At 42.3% G+C, this 27026-nt stretch overlaps 1 protein-coding gene across 1 annotated transcript in view; it reads right to left on the bottom strand.

Annotated features, from left to right (window-relative positions):
- Nucleotides 1-7126: 7126 nt before the first annotated feature.
- The window catches only part of SPATA17 (spermatogenesis associated 17), a 265096-nt gene continuing 245196 nt past the window's right edge, over nucleotides 7127-27026 (bottom strand). Inside the window, exon 11 of the mRNA XM_002693949.6 lies at nucleotides 7127-26043. The gene's annotated coding sequence lies outside the window, so the exon portion shown is untranslated. The remainder of the gene's footprint in view (nucleotides 26044-27026) is intronic.

Below are 27026 nucleotides of genomic sequence, written 5' to 3'. Positions count from 1 at the left end.
GAGGAAATTTTCCTGACGTGCTCCTGCTGTGACACCACGGCAGTTGAAGAAGGCCTGTCATTGGGCTGTCAACCTTTAACCTCCCCCAGACGTATTCTGAAATGATGTGAGAAGCATTGCTGTGCTGTATCACCAGCTCCTTCCAGCTCTGCATGTCTGTCCTTGATGTCAGTCAAGAGTAGTTAACTGGTACCCATGGTGCCTTAAAAAAAACCAACCCTCTGCAAAATATCAGTAATGACTTTAGTTAGGGAGACTAGCTCTTGTCAAGTAATGACTCTTTGACATAAGGTATTGTTTACCTAGGCAACGTTCTCTTACTTGCATTTTAATGAACCTAATTAATAATAAGTTAGGAGTCCTCAGCTATTTCTTCACAGCTGGACCATATGCACTAATTACACTGCGCCTACAAACCTAAAAAAATACATTTGGTCAAAAGAGATGGTTTAAATATGGAGAAAATCTTGATTTCTGTCTATTTTTGCTTTCACCCCTTAAGGATGTCGGCTGTGATATCAAAGCGATTTGCAAATAATGAAGACCGATATCGCCTTGAAAAATGTAGGGTTTGTTTGTGTTGTGTGGGTGGAAGTTTTCATTGGTAGAAATTTCCAGAGTTTGTGTGAACTGAGACCCTAGTTTGGTGCCTCCTATGTATGCATTCTATGTGGAACAAACCAGAATAGTGCTCAAGGGGAAGACTAAACCTCAGTGGTAGTAAACAGCAATCTGTAAGGGGAACTATTTCACTTATAAAGAATAAATAAGGGACTTCCTTGGTGGCCCAGTGGTTAAGTCTCCAGGCTTCCAATACAGGGGGTGTGGGTTCAATCCTGCTTGGGGAGCTAAGATGCCACATGCTTCATGGTTAAAAAATATATATATATAAACAACAGAATCAATATTGTACCAAATTCAATAAAGACTTTAAAAAAAGCATAAATAACACCCAAAGGCCATTTTTGGAGCTTAGGAAAGTCTTTCCTGTGTTATATAAAGCATGTTTTTTATTGGCTTCCCTTAGTATTAAATATAAAGCATGTTTCATATTGGCTTCCCTTAGTATTAAGTTTCTATTTAGCTTTTGCACTTTCCTCTGTAGAATCTTAGGAAGTAAAATAAGTATTTGGAATCAGGGCAAAATGACAAATCCCAAGAAGGCAAAATGCCAGGCCACTTAGATTTTCCAAGGACAGGACACCTCTGCTCCCCACATCCACCTAGCTTGCAAAAGCACAAGGTACCCCACTGACACATTCCTCGGGAACATGCAAGAAACTTTACTGTCTCTGAGTTCAGTCCTGTTGGTAATCAGACACAGAGCTGCTGAAACTTGTGTGTGATTATCTGCCTCTTCGGGGCACAGTCATGGGGACTGTCACAGGGATACGATGAGCTGAGGTTCAGCTGTTAAAGGAAAGATAATCTATGATATATCATTGATCACTTGAGCTCAGAGTCAGTTATTTTTTTTCCAAAATAAATTATGCCATTCAGCTCTTAGGTACAGAAAGATCCTGGAGGGAGCAATGCTTCAGTGAAGGCAATTCTCAGAATGCCTACGGAGATTCTTCTAGAAGTCACACTGACAACTTAAAACGTGAAGACCTCTAAGTGCGTTAAGTGGAAGGGAGATTCCAGCACCAGGGCTGTATTAGGAGGCTTGGTTCTCTCAGAGTGACTTCCGGACTTCACCAGGTCCCCATCCACCCATGTTTTAACAAGACATAGTTCAAGGCAGTCAGAGACAATTCGAGCTAATTGGTTGATTCAGCAAGAAACCTGGGAAAAGGTGATGCTGAGGTTGGAAGGCATCAGGCTGGCAGGGTTAGCAGATGCTCTCCACAAAGCGCCTTGGAGTGGAGGTGCACCCTGCCAGGCACCATATGTGTGAGGGACGCGACGGTGAGCGCGGATGCCTGAGCGAAGGTGACAGACCGGCTCTCATTTGCACTGAAAGAAACTTCCCTTGGAGTAGACACAAGTGAAATAATGTCCACAAATTGGGCACCGCTTTAAGCTGCTGGCCACTTGGCAGCATTTTCCCTGGTGCAACCTTCTCCAAGGAGGAAAAAAGCCTACACTCTTCACCGTGACAGGACACCTGTCTCCGCGTCCCCTGGGGCTCTCAGAGACACAGAGGAGTTGCAGAGTGCAGAGAGGCGATCACCGGGCATGTTTGCAGAGCATCCCGTAAGCACATGCACATGTCTCCTGGAATCCTCATGGCTTCCCAGTTGAAGCAGAGGTGCCTTAGTGGACAGTGGAACGAGCACGCACATCTCACCCGCGCCACAGCCAGGGCCGGTTTCACTCTGCCTTCTGGGGTTTAAGACAGAGAAACTTGGGAACATATGATCACAAAGTGTTATACTGAAAACTGCTCTTCCTTTTTCATGGGACAGGGGCCCTTCTCCGAGGATGGTTGCCGGATCTCAAATATCCCCTGCCGCAAGCTTCCCTTCCCTGCCTCTGCTGGGAACTTCTTTCCATCTCTGCCCCTCTTGCCTGATCTTAGTTTCGTTTTTTTTGTGTGTGTGTTTTATAGAATTATTTATCTGGCTGTGTCAAGTGTTTTAGTTGGGGCATGCAGGATCTTCGTTGAGTCACGTAAATCTTTTCGTTACCATGCACAGACTCTCTAGTTGTGGAGCATGGGCTCTCTCTACTTGTGTCTTACAGGCTTAGTTGCACCACAGCATTTGGGATCTTTAGTTCCCTGATGAGGGACTGAACCTGTGTCCCATGCATTGCAAGATGGATTCTTAACCACTGGACCACCAGGGAAGTCCCCTGATCTTTGCTTTGAAAGCTGACTTTTTTGAGACCCCACCACATAAACACACACTCAGTTCTATCTCTTGAAAAAGAGAAGATGCTTAAAAATCTTCTCCAGTGTCACAAAAAAAGTGTCATGTGAATGCCCACAGATGAATAGTGCACAGCTATGTGGTTTTAGAGATTAAGCTCAGCAAAGACCTTCAGCAATTTGCTGGATGTAGCTTCCAAGTAGAAACCACTGTTGTCTTATTTATCCCCATCATAATCAGAAGACATGTTTCAAGCTCCTATGTGACTGTAGAAGAAGCAGGTGACAGCAAAGTTTCAGGAGCCCAGGAGGTCTCTGACTTCCCTCGGGATGAGAGAGGCTTGCGTGGGTAGTCAGTTATTGGTCGTCTCAACGAGGACATTGCCATCTGTTGTTGTAGGTGATTGGGCATCAGCAGCGCCCCCTGAGCCATCATCTCACTGCTCAGCATTGACCCGTGTCATCTACATTGTCCATCTCATTTAGGTTTACAAATTGCCATTCATTCACAGATCCAAAGGCACCGACTGACTCTGCACAAGCAGAAAATGTTCCTTTTATCAGTTTGATCCCCCTGTGTACTTTGCAGGATAGCAGAAGAGTGAGAAATGAGTGGGTGCTGAATATTATTTACTGATTCCTCTAACAGGAAGTTAGAGCCCAGTTGGTATAGGTTCTAGCTAACCTCTTCACCTTTTCACCTCATGGGAAATAGATGGGGAAACAGTGGAAACAGTGTCAGACTTTATTTTTTTTGGCTCCAAAATCACTGTGGATGGTGACTGCAGCCATGAAATTAAAAGATGCTTACTCCTTGGAAGGAAAGTTATGACCAACCTAGATAGCATATTCAAAAGCAGAGACATTACTTTGCCAACAAAGCTTCGTCTAGTCAAGGCTATGGTTTTTCCTGTGGTCATGTATGGATGTGAGAGTTAGACTGTGAAGAAGGCTGAGTACCAAAGAATTGATGCTTTTGAACTGTGGTGTTGGAGAAGACTCTTGAGAGTCCCTTGGACTGCAAGGAGATCCAACCTGTCCATTCTGAAGGAGATCAGCCCTGGGATTTCTTTGGAAGGAATGATGCTAAACCTGAAACTCTAGTACCTTGGCCACCTCATGCAAAGAGCTGACTCATTGGAAAAGAGTCTGATGCTGGGAGGGATTGGGGGCAGGAGGAGAAGGGGACGACAGAGGATGAGATGGCTGGATGGCATCACTGACTCGATGGACATGAGTCTGGGTGAACTCCGGGAGTTGGTGATGGACAGGGAGGCCTGGTGTGCTGCGATTCATAGGGTCGCAAGGAGTTGGACACGACTGAGCGACTGAACTGAACTGAACCTCTTCACCAAGCCACACAGAGCAAACCCTTTGGCTTCATTTATTTGCTGACAAAAACATTTAATTGAGCATCTATTATATGCCATGCCACAAATCACAGTCATCTGTCACTCCTAGACCCTCTCTCGATGGACAAACTCTTAAAATATACAGTTGATTCTCATTATTTTTTGTTATGTTCTGTAAGTCACCAGAAACTAGTGTTCTACATCTTCTAGATGGAATGCTGTGTGTGTGTGCACACGCACACACGCTTAGTCATGTCTGACTCTTTGCGACCCCGTGAACTGTAGCCTGCCAGGCACTTCTGTCCTTGGAATTTTCCAGGCAAGAGTAGTGGATTGGGTTGACATTGCTTACTCCAGGGCATCTTTCTGACTCTGGGACTGAACCCACATCTCCTGTGTCTCCTGCCTTGGCAGGCAGATTCTTTACCACTAGCACCACTTGGGGAGCCCAGAACACTAGTCACCATCTAGCAAATATGGAATCTTTTCTTCTAGGGGAAATACAGGGTTCAGTTCCTGAGGGCCTATGACCACAACTTTTTCATCAACCGACCAATACATAACCTTGTTTCGTGTGTGTTTTGTTTAAAGACACCTTCTTTAATATTGTTGATTCATAATATTACTGAATTTACAACCAACAGCACTATAACTCATATCTGAATGAAGCTTATGCAACACATGTATTTTCTACATGAGGTACATCACAGCCAGCCTTCTTATACTTAGAAACACTGCACAGAACTTCAGCATGACACTTGGGATCCATTTTAAACAGCAAAAAGCACAAGAATGTGGGAAAGGCGGCACTAAATAGACCATGAAAAGAACACTTGTTTATAGTATGTGGAATACGGGGGCAGAGCTGTCACTTCGCCCAAATGCAGGTGACACCGATTTTCATCCCTCTTGTGCGTGTCCTTAAATGATCACAGAATACTGCAAGAATTGATTTAAGGGTCACAAATAAATGTTAGCAAGTAGGCAAATTCACAAATACAGAATCTACACATAATGAGGACTGACTGTACTTTACATGAAAAGGTACATTGAAAAAACCCATCGAGAGGCATTGTTGTTACAGGTTGTCAAAATGTAATTTTTTGGGGGAAGCAGTGCAAAACAGTATCGTTTATGTCTGCACAAAAAGAAACTTTTTCAGAGACAGAATTAAGTATGCTGGAGATTTGGGTTCAGTAATGTTCACTTGGATATCTGAGGCTATTGATTACTTGTCTAATTTGTATCATTTCTCTTGGCTCCTTAGACAAATTGAGCTGTTTTGCCATCTGATCTGCCCTCAATTATGCATTTTACATTCTCATTCTTTCAGCTTCTCCCAATGCACGGAAGTCCCTAAGTTCATTGAAACCTGCCCTAGCTTTCTCAGGATGGGACTGCTGGAGAAATTTGAACCCTCTGTCTTCCTCATGAATTGCACCCCATGGTGCTCGCCTGCCTGGAACTCTGGCACTTTCCTAGAACAGAGGGTGGCCAGCTACAGGAGAGGGTTGCATTCACCCTGGGTTGAGCTTTTTTAACTCTAATGTTAAATGATTCTATTTCTGCATCTGTGAAAAGAGAGTAATGGTAACTCCCTGCCATCCTCATGGGGCCACTCTTATTAGGCTGGGGTAGGTTAGAGCATACTAGAGTTACTTACAAACTGTAAATAAATACTAAAATGATTGTAACTTATCTGGATCCTTTCTTGTCTTCTTCTTTTTGGTCTATGAGGCTTTGCACCCTTAGAAAAATAGCAAGCACTCTAATAACCCCATGACATTTTTTTGTGTGTGTGAATGGTTCTAGCAAAATTGAAGTGAATATAAATCTTCTGACTAACCTGGAGGTTTGGAGATTTTTCCCTTTCTCGTGCCCATAAGTAATGAATATTGTCTGGGTCTTGACTTCGCTTTCCTTATTTGTCAAACAAGCTTTTAGGTCTCGGAAGTTAAAAGCAGGGCTCTTTTGGCAGCCACGTCTCATGAAGCAACAATTCAAATGAAACATTTGTCACCAGTAAGCACTTATTAAACACGGAGTGTGCAAGACCTATGCCTTGTGCTGCCGCAGAATGAAAAGAAATGCTAAGTCATGATCCTGAACTTTGAAGACAACATGTCAATAAAATATCTAGAGAAGAGTTGCATACACTTCTTAATGGCCAGGTGGCACAGTGGTAGAGAATACCCTGCCAGTGCGGGAGACGCAAGAGACACAGGTTCAATCTCTGAGTCTGGAAGATCCCCTGGAGGAGGAAATGGCAACCCACTCCAGTATTCTTGCCTGGAAAATCCCATGAATAGAAGAGCCTGGCGGGCTACAGTCCGCAAAGGGCTGCAAAGAGCTGGACTCGACCATGTGACTGAGCACACTAAATTTATTATTATTACTTTTAATGATTTAGGCAAAGGCAAACATTTAAGCAAAGCTTTTGGTGCCTCACAGAACTCTTGGTAACTTTTCATAGTGCATATTTGTCAGCCAGTGACCCAAGAAGCACACCTCCCCAACACTTGATGTCCAAGGATGCAAGGGAGGCTGGTGAAATGAAGGAGCACAGTGTTAGAATCAAGCAGCCTTGAGTGGAACCCCAAATCTCCCACTAACTTAAGTCTGAGCTCTTAGCTACTCAACCTCATTGAGTAACTTCCTCACTTATGAAAATGGGAATTGTTATATCTCTTTCAGTAGGTTTTATGAGAATTAGATAACATTTTGTACTCCAGCACTCTGAGCCTACAAGATGACCAAATAAATATAGATTCCTTCCTCTCCACAAGCCCCAGTAGAACTATTTAGAGTGAGTTTGTTTTCATGGTCACAATCACTCATCAAAATTTTTTATGTTAACAGGCCCCCTACTAAGTATTGGGGATAAAGATAAAATCATCTATACATTCTGTCCTCAAGAAGTCTGCAACCTAGTAAATTTAATCAAAGACAAGTCACACTCACAGCAAACTGAATAAAACTTTATTTGGAGAGGAAAATGCTTCAAAAAGTCAATTTCAGAATCCCTTGTTTCAATCTTCTCTCCATGGAGATAAATGGTGATGGTGGAAGTTCTACAGTACATTTATTGTTTTCCCACAGAGAATTTTTTTTTTTTTAATCTTCTGAGTTCTGCCAGAAGAAACTCCTGACATGTTGTAAGTTTAATTATGTTCAATTCATTAACACAATTAGAGCTGTGAACAAATTTATTGACACAGCCAGAATCACTTAGGAACAGGCAGTATGTCATAGATTAAAAAACTTATTCTTTTAGGCCTCTAAACCCTGGGAATGAGAAATGGGAAATTCATCTTTAGTTCCCTGGAACAGTTCTAAGAGATCTGACCAGAGGTTGGCACGAATAATTCATGGCAAGAATCATTTACATTTTAAGAATGGTTCTTATGTCCCTTGGAACATAAATTGAATCTCCTTGAAATGCTATACTTTTCATTTGAACATAATAAGTGATCTGAATGGGGGAGATTGGATGAATATGGATTTGATTTTAGCTTAACTGAGCTGGCCTCCCTTACAATCAGGAGATGAAGGTTCGCTCCCGCTTCTCTAGTGAAGGCCAAAGAAATAGGAGGGGTTGAGAAGGACCTGGTGATCCACCGCTTTTCCTTCTGAATTAATCCTTTCCAGCTAAATGTTTGTCCTTCTGCTGCAGTTGATTTGCACATACAAGTGGTAAAGGAACCTGGTGCACATGTATGAAGCAAAATTCACAAAGAAGGATTTTACAATTGAGGATAGTTTTAAGAATTTGCTTTTGGAATGAGAGTCAATATGCCCATCTCCAGGCCAAGAATTTTTAAAGAAGCCTCAGTGAAGTAGTAAATTTTTGTTATTGCTATTTACTGATAAGAAGTTAAAGAAAAACTTTTTCCTTAAACACCATGAATAATCAGAAGTGTTTTCCCACCGGAACCATCTACTTCCCTGAACAATCCTTAGTTGGCATAACACTGTTGGAAGTTTGACTGTCAAAGAAAGTTTCACATGTATATTTTTGAGAACCAAGGCTAGGGCAGATACTTCACAAATACTGTACCTGAATCTACATCTACTTCCCAAGGCTTATTTGTGACACTAAAAAGTAAACAGATCTTCAGGTCACTTAGCTGACCGTCTGGGTTTGAAAACCACTCTGAAAGTGAAAGTTATGTCTGACTGTTTGTGACCCCATGGACTATAGAGTCCATGGAATTCGCCAGGCCAGAATCCTGGAGTGGGTAGCCTTTCCCTTCTCCAGGGGATCTTCCCAACCCAGGGATTGAACCCAGATCTCCTGTATTGCAGGCAGATTCTTTACTAGCTGAGCCACAAGGGAAGCCCAAGAATACTGGAGTGGGTAGCCTTTCCCTTCTCCAGGGCATCTTCCCAACCCAGGAATCAAACCGGGGTCTCCTGCATTGCAGGTGGATTCTTTACCAACTGAGCTAACAGGGAAGCCTGAAAACAACTCTACCAACTTAGTAACGATGGAGGCTGACCTTGAGTGTGTTTTAAAGCGTTTTTGCGCCTTGGTTACTGTATCTGTAAAAATATCCATACTATCAAAATTGTGTCTCTCACCAATTTTTGTTTTCAGTTTAAATGAACTATGTGGAGAAACCTTAGAAGAGCAACCAATACTTTATAAACATTTACAAAATGGTAGCAATTGTCATCATGCATAGTCTCCCACCAGTCACACCCCCGTCCATGACGGAGGTTACAATTTCAATTGCCCTTTCCCTGGATCCTGGAACCCAGTGACCTAGCAATGAACCTGGGATTCTTGTGTTACTTCCCAGATATTCTTTGTTGTTTATCAAATAAATCCTTCCCACGTACAGCTAGCCAATCATCTTTGAAAATAGGACATTTTTAATTTGAAAAATATCTGCATTTTAGTCCCCTATTAATGCTGACATATAGTGCCTTTTAAAAAAAGAGATAGGAAAAAGAATTGTGGTTGCAAAGCTAGACATGTGGCCTTAGACACTCAGAGAGTCATGACCTGGACAATGCACTAAACACTCAGTAATAGGAATCTACATCCACAGGAGAATCTGACTGAAAAAACACACAGGAGACACCACTCATGAGGAGGCAGCAAGTTGTTATGGTTCAATTATAATATATTTCGAGTCTCACCAAATGGTGGGAAGTGGATGTTCTGTGAGATCAAAAATCAGCTGGCATCCTCTACGCGGTACCCAGCTGAAGCTGAATCTCGAATGGTAAAGATGAGTAAAACAGTTCAGGAGCAGACAGGTGCTGTCATATCAGAGAAAATTCTACTGAGATCAATAAAAATGATTAAGGGACTCAGAGAATTGATTTTTGAGAAAAGATTAAGAAAAATAAATGTGCATTTTGACACATAGCCAAGGAGGAATATGATAACACAGTCATCAAATGAGGTATATTAGATGCTGCGGAGAAGACATTCTCTAGGAATTCCCTGCGGGCTCTGAGGATACAGCCTTCCTCAAGAAGTGATGGGGAGCGCTGCCACCAGAAGTATGGATCACTCAAGTGGCTAGAAGCATCTATAAAGTTGGTGGCAGGCAGTAGAAGTGGACGAGATAGCCATACATGTCTTTTTATTTTCAGTGTGATTTTAGTAATTGGGGGGAACAAGAGGACTCACGGTGGTGGAATTATAGATTCAATGAATCTTCCTATTTTTAGGTTGGTGCCATTCAAACTATCTCAGACCATATAGTTAAAATCAGGAAATGGGAAATTAACTGTAGTCTACAACTTGCTGTATCTCTGCCTGTTGTGGGTATGAACAAATCTGACTCCATCTTAGATTTATTGTGTTGCCTGTACTGAGTCATGCTGGCTGTACATCTTCTGTAAAAGAATGTTGTCTATAGCCTGAAATAGGAAGAACAGCCTATTCTCAGGGCTTTGACATTCGAGTCCATTTATATGGAGATAAAAATTGCAGAACAGAGAACAACATTACTTTCTTGGCGGCTTACAGGAAGTGACCTGACCCATGTGGACAGCTGCAAGAACAAAGAATTCCTACACCAAGAAGTTTGCGATTCCCCTCCCTCACCTTGCCTTTAAAAGAGTTCTGCTGAAACCCTCTGAGGAGTTCAGGGTTTGGGGGACACAAGCCACCTTGCATGGCCCTGCAATAAGCCTTTCTCTCCTCCAAACTCTAACGTTTTTGTTTGGCCTCGCTGTGCTGTGTGTTGGGTACACAAACTTGCATTCAGCAATATGCCCTTAAATACATTCATACTGTATGTGCACCTATAAACACATCTGTAGTATAAATATATACATAAAAAGCAGAGAGGTACATGGTATACGCACATAGGTATAAATGAAAATATATCAGTTGGAAGGATTGTATTTAGTGATGTACCATCATTTCCAGAGAGAGTTGGATGATGATGGAGCCCCTTAGTGAATCACCTCTGTTCTTTGTTCTGGCAGTTTCCAGAAATGGCTCCTATGCCAAGTATGAATCATCTTTTTCTGGCACTGGGAAAGCTATTTTCAGCTGAGCCACATTGCAGGGTCATTATTCTTAAGGCTGCGTTATAGGGCATCAGAGGAAATGACATAATCCAACTCAATTCACAAAGAGTAGCAAGAGGAGGCAGCTTCAGGCTACATCATCCCACCTATGTATTCTCCCCACAGTCACAAACTTCTAAATGCAGTCAACAGGAGAGAAAAATCTAACAGTAAAGGGGGGGAAATGGCCTGAGATATGCCCTATTGGTATAAAACTTCCTTCAGGTATTTATTATCATAATGAATGTACATAATAATATACACAAAACAATATAATACATCTTATTTATATTATAACAATATATACTCTATGTTTGGCTGCTAGTTTTTATACCTTCCACATAGGGCATGAGACATTTAAATAATAGAATCATAACAAAATGGGTAGAGGATAAAATGATTGGAAAAGCACCAGGGAAAAACATGGACCTCTGTAATTTTGATGTGGCCTCCCATTCACTGTAAGGGATTACTTAGATTTACTTTCCTCATTATTGGAAGAATGCAGGGGGTTAACATGTCACCTTTCACTGCTCCAAAACTGAAAGGGAATTTGATTTTCCTCTCATGTGAACTGTATGTTGGCCTCCACTGAACAGTTCTCTGCAGGCTTCTTACTGATGCGATGCCTTGAAGAGCTTAGCACCACTCGGCATAGATGAAGATTGGGCTAAGAGGCCATGGTTTTAGGGATGCCTGTGCCAAATGCATCAAGACCAAAATTTAACCCTGGATGTACTCATGTCATTTTTTTTAAATGCAGATTCTTCTATCATATTTTTAACTCTTTCTGCAAGTGATGTTATCACTGACATGTTCTGCCCTGAAAAGATCTGAACAATATTGTTTGTAATTAACAATGTGTGCTAAATTGATTCAGTTGTGTCCCACTCTTTGCGACCCCCTGGACTGTAGCCCATCAGGCTCCTCTGTCCATGGGATTCTCCAGGCAAGAACGCTAGAGTGGGTTGCCAGGCCCTCCTCCAGGGGATCTTCCCAACCCTGGGATTGAATCTATGTCTCCTGTGGCTCCTGCATTGCAGGCAGATTTTTTACTGCTGAGCCACAGGGGAAACCCAATTAAACCGTAATGAAACAAAAATAGCCATTCTAATCTAAAGTAGCTGGTGGGAGATAAACACAGCAATTATTCTGTGAATAAACAGAAGTTAGAAGGCAGGTCAATGATATCCAAAGCAGGAATGAAGTTTAGAGTTCCAGAATTTGAGTTTTCAGACAGGTTCTGAGCCACTCATGGTTTTGTTGATTTTCATTATTTCAATTTTGCTGAATCATATTGACACTTGAGCTCTTAGGAAGAATTACCCATGGCTTGTATAGTTCTGAAAGTTTTAATTAGTTACATTCTTAATTCTCCTCTTTCTCTTCTATTCTTCATCTTGCTTCATATTTGCTTCTATCCACCCTCTATAAACTCTAAAGCGAAAGTGAAAGTTGCTCCGTGGTCTCCAACTCTTTGTGATCCCACGGACTGTAGCCTGCCAGGCTCCTTTGTCCATGGACTTCTCCAGGCCAGAATACTGGAGTGGGTAGCTGTTCCCTTCTCCAGGGGATCTTCCCAACCCAGGGATGGAACCCAAGTCTCCTGAATTGCAGGCAGATTCTTTATCAGCTGAGCTACCAGGGAAGCCCATAAAATGCAAAGTGGAGAATACATGAATAGAGTTTGAATAGAATCTGTAGATTAGGGGGAAAAAATCTTGATTCCTCCCCCTACCTCACTTTTAATCACTTCTGTTGTGTTTGAAACATCAAGTATTTGTAATAAAATATTACATGATTTATCTATGTATGTATGTATGTATTCATTTTAGCTATTTATTCAGAGACAATTTTTAGATTTATAGAAAAGCCACAGAAACAGTACAGAAAGTTCCGACACCACTCAGCTTTCTTGAATGTTAACATCTTACATCGCTGTGTATGTTTGTCAAAACTAAGAAATTAGCACTGAAATAACACCACTGACTAAGCGACAGACTGTTTGGATTTCACCAGTTTTTTTTACTAATGTCCTTCTCTGTTCCAATTCAGGATACCACAGTGCATTCATTTGTCATGTCTCCTTCGTCTCCTCTGGTCTGTGATAAGTTTCTTCGTCTTTTTATAACCTTGACAGTTTTAAAGGGTTCTGGTTAGGAATTTTATAGAATGTTCCTCAATTTTATTTTATAATAGGGTTAAAGGCTTGGGGGAAAATACCAGTGAAGTAAAGCACGCATTATGTCAGGGAGTGCACGTGAGCCATGTAATTACCACAAGTGATGTTAATTTTAATTATTTGGTTGAGGTGGTATCAACCAATTATTTGGTTGAGGCAGTTTTCTCCACTGTAAAGTTACATTTTTTCCCCCTTTCCATATTCTATTTTTTGGAAGTGAGTTATTAAGTCCAGCCAACACAGGGAAGGGGAAATTCCTGGGGCTTCCCAAGTGGCTCTAGTGGTAAACAACCTACCTGATAACACAGGAGACATCAAGAGGTGGGTTCGATTCCTGGGAAGGGGAAAGGGGGATTGAGTTTCCTCTCCTGGATGGGGGAATGTCTTGGAGGAGGGGGTGGATCTCTACCCATGTTATTTCTGATGCTTCTATAGGGGAGGTGTGTTTTCCCTGTTTACATATTTATATCAGTATACACTCATGTTTAAGTATTATATTCCTTGGATTATAGTCCAATACCATAAATTGGATAATTTTTTCCTCCAACCATTCTAGTTTTGTTACCGAAAAGCTCTTTATGGTTGACTCTTAAGTTTTTTTGACATGATCCAAGCTTTTTTTTTCTCCTCAAGACTAGAATCAGCTATTTTAGCAAGTAGGTGAATTCACATATACAGAATCCGTGAATAATGTGCATAGACTGTACTTGGAAGGTGCTTTGGGAAAGATGCTATAAAAGAGTAGTGTTGACTTACTGCCTGCCTTGAATAAGGCATCTAAACGGGGGCAAAAAGAGTTAAACAAATACAACGGTCCCATTCTTGTCCATCAATTTTGCCTTGTGGGATTCTACATACCTTACAATATGAAAAAGTGAAAAGTGGAAGTCACTCAGTCATGTCCGACTCTTTGCGAGTCCATGGACTATACAGTCCATGGAATTCGCCCGGCCAGAATACCAGAGTGGGTAACCTTCCCCCTCTCCAGGGGATCTTCCCAACCCAGAGACTGACCCAGATCTCCCACATTGCAGGCAGATTCTTTACCAGCTGAGCCACAAGGGAAGTCCAAGAACACTGGAGTGGGTAGCCTATCCCTTCTCCAGGGGATCTTCCCGACCCAGGAATTGACACAGGAATCGAGACCCAGGGGTCTCCTGCATTACAATATGAACATTTTCTAAATAATGAAAATTACAATTCACTCTATTGTATACAATTGTGTTTTTAATATGGACATGTTGAAGCACTGTTCATCTTAACAGGCATCTGGTCCAATGAATCAAAGTTCACATCTTTGAAGAGTAAAGGCACTCAGAGCACTCCCCAGTCCCTGTCTCTGTAGTCACAGTCTTATTTTTGAAGGGACTTGCCACCACGATGCTGCAGTGGCCAGATGCACTCCCTTGGCTTTTGGAGCCAGGACGCCTCAGATCTTTGCTTTTTCCCTAAGCCCCAGAATTACATCTATTAGTCGTGGAGTGACTGGGGATGACGCGAACGCAACAGAAGTTGATTGATGGAGCATGATGCATCTCTTAATTAAGCAGAAGCTCCTAATAAAAATGAACTTCCTGGATGATTTGTGGGGTCCTCTCCACACAGCCATATGTGCCTCACAGCAATAGGAAACAAGAGTGGCCCCCAGCTAGTACCAGCTGATAATGGAGACTGACATTTTGTTGCAAAAGGAGGAAATTTTTGTGGCCCCTTTGGTTTTGTGGAAGGAAAATTGAGAGCACTTGATATAACAAGCTGTTCATTGCATTTGCTATCCTTTGGCCTAAGAGGAGTCTGCTTACTGACTACAAGGCTTGGAGAGGGACGGGGAAAGTAAGGGAGCAGGAGTGGGAGGTGAGGAAGGAGGTACACTGGCTGGTATGCCCTCAGTTTGCTGCCTATTAAAGTTTCAACTAAAGTAGTCCATGCAAAGGGCACCCTGTTTGTCCTGAGAAAATTATTATTCCAGACAAACTCTCAAGTGTGATCAGATTACATTAGTCCTCTCTTCTTCAAGGAGCGCCTCCAATCTCTCCTCCCCTCTGACACCGTCATAATTAAGCACCTGCCTGACATTGACACTCGCTCCCTCGACTAAGGCCCTGGCTGACACCAGCACACGGGGCCAATGTCTGATGCACCGCCCTGCCCTTTGCTCCTGGCTGTTTTGAGGGTCTCCGTTGTCACATTTGGGTGCCTGCCCATTCCTGAAGCAGTCACCACCACGGGGAGGTCTTAGGAGGTGGACTCCGGGCGTCCACATTCCTAGCCAGACCACCCCTGACACCCTGTGTCAAATTCCAGCCCTTCCCCCCAGCCCCTTCTTCCCATTTAGCACCTTCCCACTCATACTGCTGCATTTTACTTATTCTTTGAGGTCTTTCTCCCACTGAAATGTAAGCTCAGTGAGATCAGGAATTGGGGTTTACTTTTGTTTATTGGAGTATATCGCTTTACAAAGCTGTGTTAGTTTCTGCTGTACAGTGAAGTGAATCAGCTATATGTATACATATATCCCCTCCCTCAGGACCTCCCTCCCACCCCCATCCCATCCCTCTAGCTCATCACAAAGCACCAAGTTGAGCTCCCTGTGCTATAGAGCAGCTTCCCACTAGCCGTCTATCACCAGGGAAACCAGTGTAGACGTGTCAACGCTACTCTCCCAATTTGTCCTAACCTCCCCATCCCCTCCGCCATCCACATGTCCATTTTCTACGTCTGTATCGCTATTCCTTTCCTGCAAATCTATCTCTACTCTTTATCCAGCTTATAGACAGTGCCATTGGCCCTCAGTACATATTAACTGAATGTAATAAATGATCTTTCCTAGAGTAATTCACCAAAGGTAAAGGATATGTCTCTTTAGTTCACACTACTCAAGCCCTTATGAGAAAGGTCTTTTCATAAATGTCTTCAGTGCTAAACATGAGGACTTGACTTTCATTTGTGGTGGTTGCTAAATACTTAGATGAGTCAGCCTGCTGCTCCTGGGCTGTCAGGATGGAAACACATTTTATTTTTCCTTTCCAGATCCTTTCTTTGCAGTGAAATCTTCTGCAAAGTCCTCTATTGACTGTAGGGCAGAAAAGGTACCTGAAAATCAAAGCCATCAAATATGTTTTTTTTTCTTCCAACCTTGAGATCAGGCTACCATCTGGCTGCCCAGAACATTTGGTGTCTGGAAGAAATCTTGAGCCCGTGTTAATGTCAATGTTGTTTGGACTAAAGCTTTCTTTTCTTTTTTTTTTGGATAGTGGTGGCTAACAAACAATACATATTCATAAATGCTGATGAGATGGTAGGTCTAAGCTGACATGCTCTCCAGAGAGCAGACAGACAAGTGTGTGTTGGAGAATGGATGAATAGCCATGAAGGCCTGTGTATTTCCAACAGGGATTACAAGCCCTACTCTATGGACCAGTTTTTTTTTTTTTTTTAACAAAGACCGTACTTCCTGCTGTGTACCTATAGTGAAGTTTCAGCCATTTTTTACTTTTGATGGACTATTTTTCATTTTGTTGTTTTAAAAAATATATATTTTTTTTTTGGCAAAGGATTATACAACAAATGTTTCTTCAGTATTTATTCTATAAAGGGCACTGTGTTAGGGGCCAGAAAAACAGTCATACAATGGGCCCACCCTCTCAACTGAGAATCAAGTATTAAATTTTACTTGGGGCCCAGGCAAGAATTAAAGAGGATGCTCCAAGAATATTAGTAAAATATTTAGCTTCAAGGGGTTTGTAGTCTTGGTAGGAAGCTAAGGTCGAATTCAGAACTAGAGAACAATGTGAGAACAATCCAAATTCACCACTGCAGTTGGTTGTGTTATTTAAAGTTCAGAGTTTGGAAAAGAAAAAGAAACTGTGTGTATGACACTATGCACACAGGGCATTTTAGGAGGTTTTCAAAAGGGTAAATTATTGGTCTGTGGTAGTCAGTACCTTCCACTCTAATCTAGAAAATAAGATGACCTCAACAGTCACATATTTTTGCACAATTTACTTTATATTGCAAAATTATCCAACTACTTTTAATCCTTTTCTCCACTTACCTTGAAATCTTAAAAGAAGTAAAAAAAGATAAAGGGAAAATGAGTAGTGCTTTCTAGACATGAAAGGTGAGTGTATTTAGATGAAGTGGGTTAATAAGGCTAAGGAGAGAGAGACAATAAACATCCATGAGAGAAAGGTGATTAAAACAAAGTATTAAGTCAAAGCTTTTCATAGCTGTGCTTGCACTTCTAGTCATCCAGACTGACTCAGGCTCTAGTTTCCAAGATAGCGTCTTCCTTTTTTTTTTTTTTTTTAATTTAAACTTTTTATTTTCTTTTGGGGTATAGCTGATCAACAATATTGCGATACTTACAGGTGGACAGCCAAGGGACTCAGCCATACATATACACGTATCCATTCTCCGGCAAATTCCCCTCCCATCCAGCCTGCCGTGTAACAGTGAGCAGGGTTCCCCGTGCTGTACAGGAGGTCCATGCTGATTATCCATTTTAAATATAGCAGAGTGTACACGCCCAGTGAGCTTGGGTTGTTTTCCATTTTAAACACCACTCTTTCTTATTTTCAACTGATTTCACTGTCAGTTTCTGGAGAACAGAGACAGGATTAATCTACTCCTACTCCTTTGAATAAATGACTCTGTTCACAAAAATTGGGGACCTTCTCTTAACCACAAAGTTGATATCATTCAAATAAATCATTGGAATTTGAAAGTAGGGAACTTAGCAGTGAAATGGGCTCTAATTTCCAGCAGGAGCTGGGGAAGTGGAGCCCTGCCGCCACAGAGGCTCAGGAGGGCCCATCTGTGCAGAGACCAACTCTGATTCCAGAAACCCTCCAAGTCTCCTTCTGTCCTTAATTTGGTCTTCAGAGTACATTTGCCATCTACGGGTCTGCAGAGTGGCACGATTTCTCAGAGTGAATTAGAAAGTTGGATTTTTGTAATAATTCTGTCATGGATAAATCTGGGGGAACAGTAGCTCTCTTTTCCAAGGCTAGTTAACCCCCTGGATAAGCAGAACATCGAGGCTCTCAACTTCTTATGGGGTGAGTCATGGTGCTGATGAAAGGTCATGGCACTTGGAGTCAGACTGTCCTGACTTGAGGTCTGGTTCCACCACTAACTAGATTCGGGATCTTGAACACATTGTGTACTCTATCTGCAAAAAGATTATTATGGAAATTAAAAGTGAGAAAGGTGTAAAAACCCTAATCTAAAAGCCCCTGTGTTATCACAGATAATAGAGAATAGTTTCCTTCCTGTCTCAACCAAACAAGGAAACAATATTCTAGAAAATCTTACAGGGACCACAGGAACAAGCAGATTTTTTTCTGAAAAGGGCCAGATGGTAAATATTTTAGGCTTTGTGGGCAATACATTCTCTGTCACAAGTACCCAGCTCTGCTATTGTCCTGCAAAAGTAGCTGTGGACAAGACATAATCGAAAAAGCTCGACTCAGAAACCTTTACTTAGAAAAACTGGCAGCTGGCCAGATTTGCAAGCCGTGCTTCTGAAACTTGAATGAATGGGTCTCTGAACTCCCAAGGATCCTGTGAAGATGCAGCGTCTGATTCTGTAGTCTCCACGGTACCTGATACTGCATCCCTAACAGTCTTCCGGGGGCACTGTGGATGCTGCTGTTGATTGGACTCAAGGTAGCACCGGTGAGGACAGCCTAGGAAACTTTTCTGATCCTCAAACTATAGTGTTTATTTTATCCGACTGGTTAAGTGGTGTGCTGTTTAAGTCCTTCCAGGATGCTCTAACAGACACAACATACACTGGTGGCTTAAACAACAAATATCCGTTTCTCACAATTCTAGAGATTGAAAAGTCCAAGATCAAGGCTCTGGCAGATTGTGTCTGCTGGGAGCTTGCTTCCTGGTTCATAGATGGCTGTCTTCCTGCTGTGTCTTCACATGGTGGAAAGAGTAAGGGAGTTTTCTGGGGTCTCTTTTATAAAGGCACTAATCCCATTCACGAGGGCTCCACCCTGATGGCCTAACCACCTCTCCAAAAACCCCATCTCTAAATACCATCATGTTGAAGAATAGGTTTCAAGATATGAATTGGGGGGTGAGGGACACAAACATTCAGTCTGTAGCAGCTGACAACTTCTCAAAATTAGTCAACTAGCTCATATTAAGAATATATTTACCAGAATTCCCTGGTAGCCCAATGGTTAAGAATCCACCTGCCAACACAGGGAACATGGGTTTGATTCCTGGTCCAGGAAGATTCAACATGCCGCAGGGCAACTAAGTCTGTGAGCCACAACTACTGAGCTCATGTACCACAGTTACTGAAGCCCATGCACCTAGAGCCTGTGCTCTGCAGCAAAAGAGGAGTCGTGGCAGTGAGAAGTCTATGCACTGCAGCTAGGGCGTAGCCCCCACTCACGGCAACTGGGAAAAGCCTACGAGCAGCAACGAAGACCCAGTGCAGCCATAAATAAATTCATTAAAAAAAAAGAAAAAGTAAAGGTAACACTTCTCAATACGTTAATAAAAGGATATATTTATCATTTCTTACTCTATGCATCTTTGATGATTTGTGTTTGAGTCTGGAGCTAAAATCTTAGTGAATTTAATGCTAATTTTGCTTAGGCCCAAAGCGGTTCTTCCCCAGTTAGGTTCTGTGTCATTGTCTCTCTCTCATTTTCATAATAGATGAGATCTTAACCTAATGGGACCATTCTAGAATTATACAAACTGTGAATTGCCTCCCACTTTCCAGGATGAAGTTTAGTGATATACTGTCCTCGCCTACTCCGGGAGTAATGATTTCCTATAACGGCCTCCTACACCCCCTAAAGATGCCACTCTATAAAAACAGTGAAGGGGGTACCAGTCAGCTGGAAGTGACGGCATGTAGTGGATGTTAATTGGCCTCCCCCAAAGTGGAATTAGGGCTTTCTGGTAACTCAGATGGTAAAAACATATCTGCCCAAAATGCGGTAGACCTGGGTTTGATCCCTGGGTGGGGAAGATCTCCTGGAGAAGGGAATGGCTACCCACTCCAGTACTCTTGCCTGCGAAATCCCATGGACAGAGGAGCCTGGCGGGCTACAGACCACGGGGTTGCCAAGAGTTGGTCATGACTGAGCAACTAACACACACACACGCAGAGTCAAACTTACTTGCTCACCCAGGTTCTGACTGCCTTGCTCTTTGATAGAGAATTTCCTTCTCTGAGGGTATGGCAATCATGGCTTTCAAATTCATTTTGGCTTCCTTGGAACAGAAACCCGATCCTGCTCAAAACATACCTCTAAGGTTTTAGCATTTCTTATCCCAAATAACTTCAATACAGTACTCCACAATTAATCCACCTTCAGCCTCAGCTGAAACTGAAGTGGGAAGCATTGTAAATATGTCTGTTTACTGAAACATTCTATTCTGCTTTTGCAGCCTGATCTGCTGAGTTTATTTTGGATGTGGTTTAGCTTCTGAGCCTAGCAGAACAACAAGAACAACAACAAACCCAACATCTTCATAAGCTCAGATTTAAACTTGAACTTCATGGGAAATAGATGGGGAAACAGTGGAAACAGTGTCAGACTTTATTTTTTTGGCTCCAAAATCACTGCAGATGGTGACTGCAGCCACGAAATTAAAAGACACTTACTCCTTGGAAGAAAAGTTATGACCAACCTAGATAGCATATTGAAAAGCAGACATCACTTTGCCAACAAAGGTCCATCTAGTCAAGGCTATGGTCTTTCCAGTGGTCATGTATGGATACGAGAGTTGGACTGTGAAGAAAGCTGAGCACCAAAGAATTGATGTTTTTGAACTGTGGTGTTGGAGAAGACTCTTGAGAGCCCCTTGGACTGCAAGGAGATCCAACCAGTCCATTCTAAAGGAGATCAGCTCTGGCTGTTCCTTGGAAGGAATGATGCTAAAGCTGAAACTCTAGTACTTTGGCCACCTCATGCGAAAAGCTGACTCATTGGAAAAGACTCTGATGCTGGGAGGGATTGGGGGCGGGAGAAGGGGACGACAGAGGATGAGATAGCTGGATGGCATCACTGACTCGATGGACATGAGTCTGAGTGAACTCTGGGAGTTGGTGATGGACAGGGAGGCCTGGCGTGCTGCGATTCATGGGGTCGCAAAGAGTCGGACACGACTGAGCGACTGAACTGAACTGAACTGAACTGAAACTTGAACTCTCCAGAAAATTAAAGGAATTCACTTTCTGATTTTTCCCCTAGACCAGGAGATTCCTTAAACCTTGCTAACCTTTTTAGTTTTTCATGTTCTCCTTAGTTAGCAAATTGTCCTTAAATTCTTTTGCTGCAAAACAAACTCATCTCCCTTTTTCCTCTTATTTTAAACAGCTGCTAAACACTACTTATCCAGCAGCAATTAGCCTGAACTAATCTTCACAGTCTCCTGAGGGACACTCATTTTCCAGAGATTTGGGTGGGGATATTAGGCAGAGTGGGAGGGCCAGAAGGGAGTGTGGCTTGAAAAAATGCCATTTGTCTTTATTGATGCAAAGATAAAGAGAGCTATCACTTAACCTTAAGAAAGACATTTTAAAAAAATCTTTGCTTTGTATTGAGAGTACTCTTTAAAACTTACTCTACTACTGTGTTGCTTAACAAAAATAAATAAATGAATCAGTGTGGTCCCTTAGAGCTAGATTATCTTGGTCCATCTCGCCTTAGTTTATAGATGAAGGCAACGAGGCAAAGATGGAGGTCAAATGATAAATAGTAAAGGATTTACTCAGGATTGGCCACACTGTGCACACCTCAAGGAAAGCCCTGGGTCTTTTCAGACTCCTGAGAGGTAACCCATAAGCCCTTGGGTTATTGTGCCCGGTGGGACTGCCCTCGTGTACCTGGGGACTTTGGGCCATGGCAGATGTGCTATATGTTAACATAGCATCACTAAGCAAACATTTTGATTTATGTGGGCCCTGCGGGTATCTGATTGACCTCTGGAGAGGCTGGAGTTCAGCCACATCTATCAGACTGACCCCCAGTAAAGACCCTGGACACCAAGGCTCAAGTGAGCTTCCCTGATGGGCACTGCATACTGCCACGTATCGTTACTGGGAAAAATAAGTGCTATCCTTGTGACTCCACTGGGAAAGGACAACTAGAAGCTTGTTCCTGGTGTCATGTGGACACTGACCTATGATCATTCAGGGACAATTTCAAACCTGGGCAGGGGGTGTGTCTGTATTTAGAGATAGGAATGTGAAGAGTTGGATGGATTCACCAGCATGTTATAAATATACGTATATTGTTATTTAAGCTACATACACGTATTTGTATAGAAGCTATCATCTATACTGGTGATAAAGATGTGAACTTTGTCAAATGTTTGGAGGTGCTAGTAAAGAGTAATGTTCCCGAGCAGTCATTCAGGTACAAGCATCAGAAAGAACCCTTCGCAGATGAAAGAACACTATCCCAAGTATAGGAGCTGCATTAAAGTATGTATTCTGCCAGTTATCTTTTCATGACATTTCAGCTCCCACTTCCTTGCCCAACCTGTAAGCTGTCTGCCTTTGTCAGCTGTCTGATGGGATGTTAAGTGTTGTCACAAGAGGGCAATAGAGAGTCGCAGGGAGGAAGGGCCTTGCTTCCTGGCTTCATAGGCAGGTTCCTAGAGTGGGGGCTGCTCCTCCAACTTGGGTGACTTCTCCAGCCTCAGGCTTCCACAGCACGTGCAACTTCTTCAGTGCCAGACTCCTATGGTACGTGTCGGCGGGGGCTGTGCTCAGTAATGTCTGACTCTTGGTGACCCCAGGGACTGTAGACCACCAGGCTCTTCTGTCCATGGACTTTTCCAGGCAAGAATACTGGAGTGGGTAGCCACTCCCTTCTCCAGGGAACCTTCCAGACCCAGGGATCAAGCCCACGTCTTTTGTGTCTCCTGGATTGTCAGGCAGATTCTTTACCTCTAGCATCACCTGGGAAGCCCCCTGTGGTATGAAGTGAAATGATAGTTGCTCAGTCATGTTTGACTCTTTGCGACTCCATGGAATGTAGCCCGCCAAGCCCCTCTGTCCACGGGATTTTCCAGGTGAGAATACTGGAGTGGGTAGCCACTCCCTTCTCCAGGGGAATCTTCCTGACCCAGGATCCCTGACCCAGTGGGTCTCCTGCATTGCAGGAAGATTCTTTACTGTTTGAGCTTCCTGGAAAGTCCCCTGTGGTATAGGTGGCATCTTCAGTATCTGATTCCCGAAGCATGGGCAGTTTGGCCTCAGCAGTATGGGCAGCTTTCTGAGCACCCAGCTCTTGCACCACAATCTTTCCAGTGTCTGACTCTTGCAGTGTGTGGCAGCCAGCAGCACCGCCAGGAACCTTCACACCCCACAGCAGTTTTGCAGTCAGAGCAGCTCCAGAGAGCCACCTCCTGTGAAGAGCTTTCCCCAACACCCTAAAGGGTAGACTTACAGCAACTTTCTGCTGGTTTCAAATGCTGAGCCAGAGTCAAGTCCTCCAAAAGCCCCAGCAGGCAGTTTCTCTTCCTTAGATTTAGTCTATTAACCATGGGGCTAGTGGCTGCTTTTTTGTCTGTTATTCCTATATTCTTTAGAGTTCTTTGTACTTCTTACTGGGCTTCCCAGGTGGCTCAGTGGTAAAGAATCCGCCTTCCAATGCAGGAGTCGCAAGAGACACGGGTTTGATCCCTGGCTCAGGAAGATCCCTTGGAGGAGGAAATGGCAACTCACTCCAGTACTCTTGCCTAGAGAACCCCATGGACAGTGGAATCTGGTGGGCTACAGTCCATGGGGTTGCAAAGAGCCAGACATAACTGAGCGGCTGAGCACACACACACATGCAAATATGCTGACTAGCCCACCCTTGGCGCTCCGATCTTCCACTATGGTTACTATTTTTCTATGTTAAACTCACATTCCAATTGCTACATGGTTTTGTATCCTGATTAGACCCTGACTAATACCTTCTGGTGTCTACGAGTCATTGCAAAGTAACTTATATCAGAGGGATTAAGGATTGCATAATTGTTTTTATTTTTTCCTATGAAATAAAGTAGCCATGTAATCTGCAAATTTTGTTTCCCTTGCCAAGCCTGCTATTAAAAATGCTCCTCTCGATGATAGGTCAGATTTATTGATGTATTACCACAGAGCTCTATTCAGAAAGCTCCTTCAAATCCATGGCTTTCACGAAGCACAGCACCAAAGCCAAAATGACTTCACTGTACAAGCCTCTTTTGAGAGCATTATATCAGAGAGCATGTAAAGCTTTGGGAAAGTGATCTCATTCAATCTCCTTTCTCCTTTTAATCACTCTCAGCTTACCAAAGTCTAAAAGAACTTTCAATGCCCTTTTCCATCTTCTGCTTCTGCGGGGCTGTCATCCTGGGCCTTTTTGAGCAAAGACAGGGTGAAAAAAAGGTGTCTAAATTCAACCTCTCAAAACATGACAGGGAGATTAGACATTTGAAAAATCTTCAGATTTCCTTGACAACTGTAATAAAGGTTTGAAGAAGAAGAAATAGCAGGAATGATGTGGTCACGTCCCCCAAAGCATCCTAAATATTAGTGAGTTTACAAGACCTCGTGCCTTGGAGACTCGTAGGGGCTGAAAGGTAGTTACATCCAGAGAGGCAGAAACAGACGACCTCTTCTAGACCTTGGGTTATTTGGAAATCTCCTTAAATGGGTTTAAATATTGTTTACTTATAAACTGCTATGTGAATAGACAGCCTGTTTGATCAGATGCTTTAAATGATCTAAAGCCTTTTTGGAAGACTTATTTAATGAGGAAAAATGAATGCCAGGTTTAGGACATATTCCATAATTTACTACTGTGAATGATTTTGAAGTAAATATGTTTATTGTTAGAGATCCCAAGGTGATAGCTAGTTTTCTGTCTTTCAGTAACCTGCACTGATGCTAGCTTAGGCTGATAGCATGTCTGCATGCTTTATTATTTGGCTGCATCATAATACTCCATGGGCTTCTCAGGTGGCTCAGTGGTAAAGAATCTGCCTACCAATGAAGGAGATGCAGGAGATGCAGGTTCAATCTTTGGGTTAGGAAGATCCCCTGGAGAAGGGAATGGCAACCCACTCCAGTATTCTTGCCTACAGAATCCCATGGACAGAGGAGCTTGGCAGTCCGTGGGGTCACAAAGAGTCAGACACAACTTAGTAAAACAAACAAAAACATGGAATAACAGTGGCATGTTTGTAAACTTCATGCCTTTGAAGTCATCTTCCCATTCATTCATTCTTGTATGCATTCATTCCTGATTCATTTGTTTTTTAAAATAGCTATATTTTTTAATATTTTATATATTTACATAATGGAACCCTGTCATGGTCCACTGTTTTCAAATGTTCTCTTAGGAGGATGCAAAAAAAAAAAAAAAAAACAAAAACGTAACTGAGCTTGAGTTACTAAAAATGGTATTTAAATAATGACTTGACTTGGAATGACTCGGACGAAACCAGCCTATAGCTTTGGATATTTCCCTTCTGCTCTGGGTTGGTTTTACAGTTTGTACCACGGGGACAGCATATATTTTTTTTCCTAATTCTTCTAGTGAATCACCTCTCTAAGCTCCTTGTCACACTAAGCATATCATTAGATTTCCTTTTTAAAGTGAATTTTGGATAACGAAACACCAGTGGACTTAAGAGAAGTTTGAGTCTGCTCCAATTTTTCTGTACCCAAGTAAAAAAAATATTTCTGAGACTTAATATATCATCTATGAGTTCTGCTGGATTTATCTGCTTGCAGTTTTAGATGTCTGAGAATAAATGCAAAACCACAAGCAAGCAATGGTCATTTGGCCAACCACTTGAAAATATATTCCTGATTCAGTTTTGTGACTCAAAGAATAGGGGATATAAATCCGCTCCTTATTTTCAGAATGAACTCACTGCTTCAGTCCTTCCACTGTGTTGCCTTTAATTAGCATTTCTAATCAATCATCTCTGTGTATTGTTCCACGTCCAGAAGTCCATATTAATAACACGTCTGCTTACTTTATAAGAATTTGGTGAGAAGTTTAATTTCAGGATGTGACTCCATCTGGCCTTGCCAACTGTAGAACTACAGAGGGATGAGTTGGTAGTAAAGGGAACACCATCTGTTTCTGAGAATTTAGTTGATCTCTGGCATGATGAACAGGAACTCAACTGCAAGACTGAAGAGCCAAGATGGAAAACAGAAAAGTGAAGAGTTTATTGGGTCTTCTGTGTTATTAGGAGCACAATTTTCACAAGATGGATCAACATCATAACCAATGAGCAAAAGGTTTACATTATTCTGCAAGTCACTTGGAAGAAATCACATTCCATATATTAATATTTGTCTTTTCTGTCCTCCTCTTTGCTAACAACCAGTTGTTAAAAGGAACTATATACTTTATGTATATATATATATATATATATATATACACACACACACACACATATATATTTCTTTAAAGTAATAACCTGTTGATCCATTGAATCAATTGGGCACATACAATACAACATGAATCAAAAGTTTAGCTAGTTAGCTCAGTCTATCGTGGTGCTATGTTAATAATCCCAAAGTCCTAAACCTTACTTTTTACAATCATAGGAAGGGATTTCATTTCATAACCAGAACTCCATTCTTATCCTTAGCTAAGGAGCTCAGAGATGCCATGAAATAGAGATGATGCAACCATCACATTTAGTCAAGAGGACTTCTAAGTTCATGTCCTCGTTATGATGACCTAGCTGAATTATGGACTTCCCTGGTAGCTCAACTGGTAAAGAATCTGCCTGCAATGCAGGAGACCTGGGTTCAATCACTGGGTTGGGAAGATCTCCTGGAGGAGGGCATGGCAACCCACTCCAGTATTCTTGCCTGGAGAATCCCCATGGACAGAGGAGCCTGGCGGGCTGTGTGCAGTCCATGGAATCACAGAGTCGGACATGACTGAGCAACTAAGCACAGCACAGCACAGCTGAATTACAACCATGAACAGAAGCACATGACAAAAATCATTGAGAATGGTTTGGTTACTGGATGAAACTGGAAGCAACTGAAAGCACCAGTGATAAAGAAAAGCAATTCAAATAAGCTTTTTCTCTCTAACCATCTGGCATCATCTTCAGGGACAGTGTTTGAAGGTGATGATAAAGGCCTCTCTGAACG

This window comes from Bos taurus, chromosome 16 (assembly GCF_002263795.3).
Source record: "Bos taurus isolate L1 Dominette 01449 registration number 42190680 breed Hereford chromosome 16, ARS-UCD2.0, whole genome shotgun sequence".
NCBI lineage: Eukaryota > Metazoa > Chordata > Mammalia > Artiodactyla > Bovidae > Bos > Bos taurus.
This window is presented reverse-complemented; position numbering and strand designations above follow the sequence as displayed.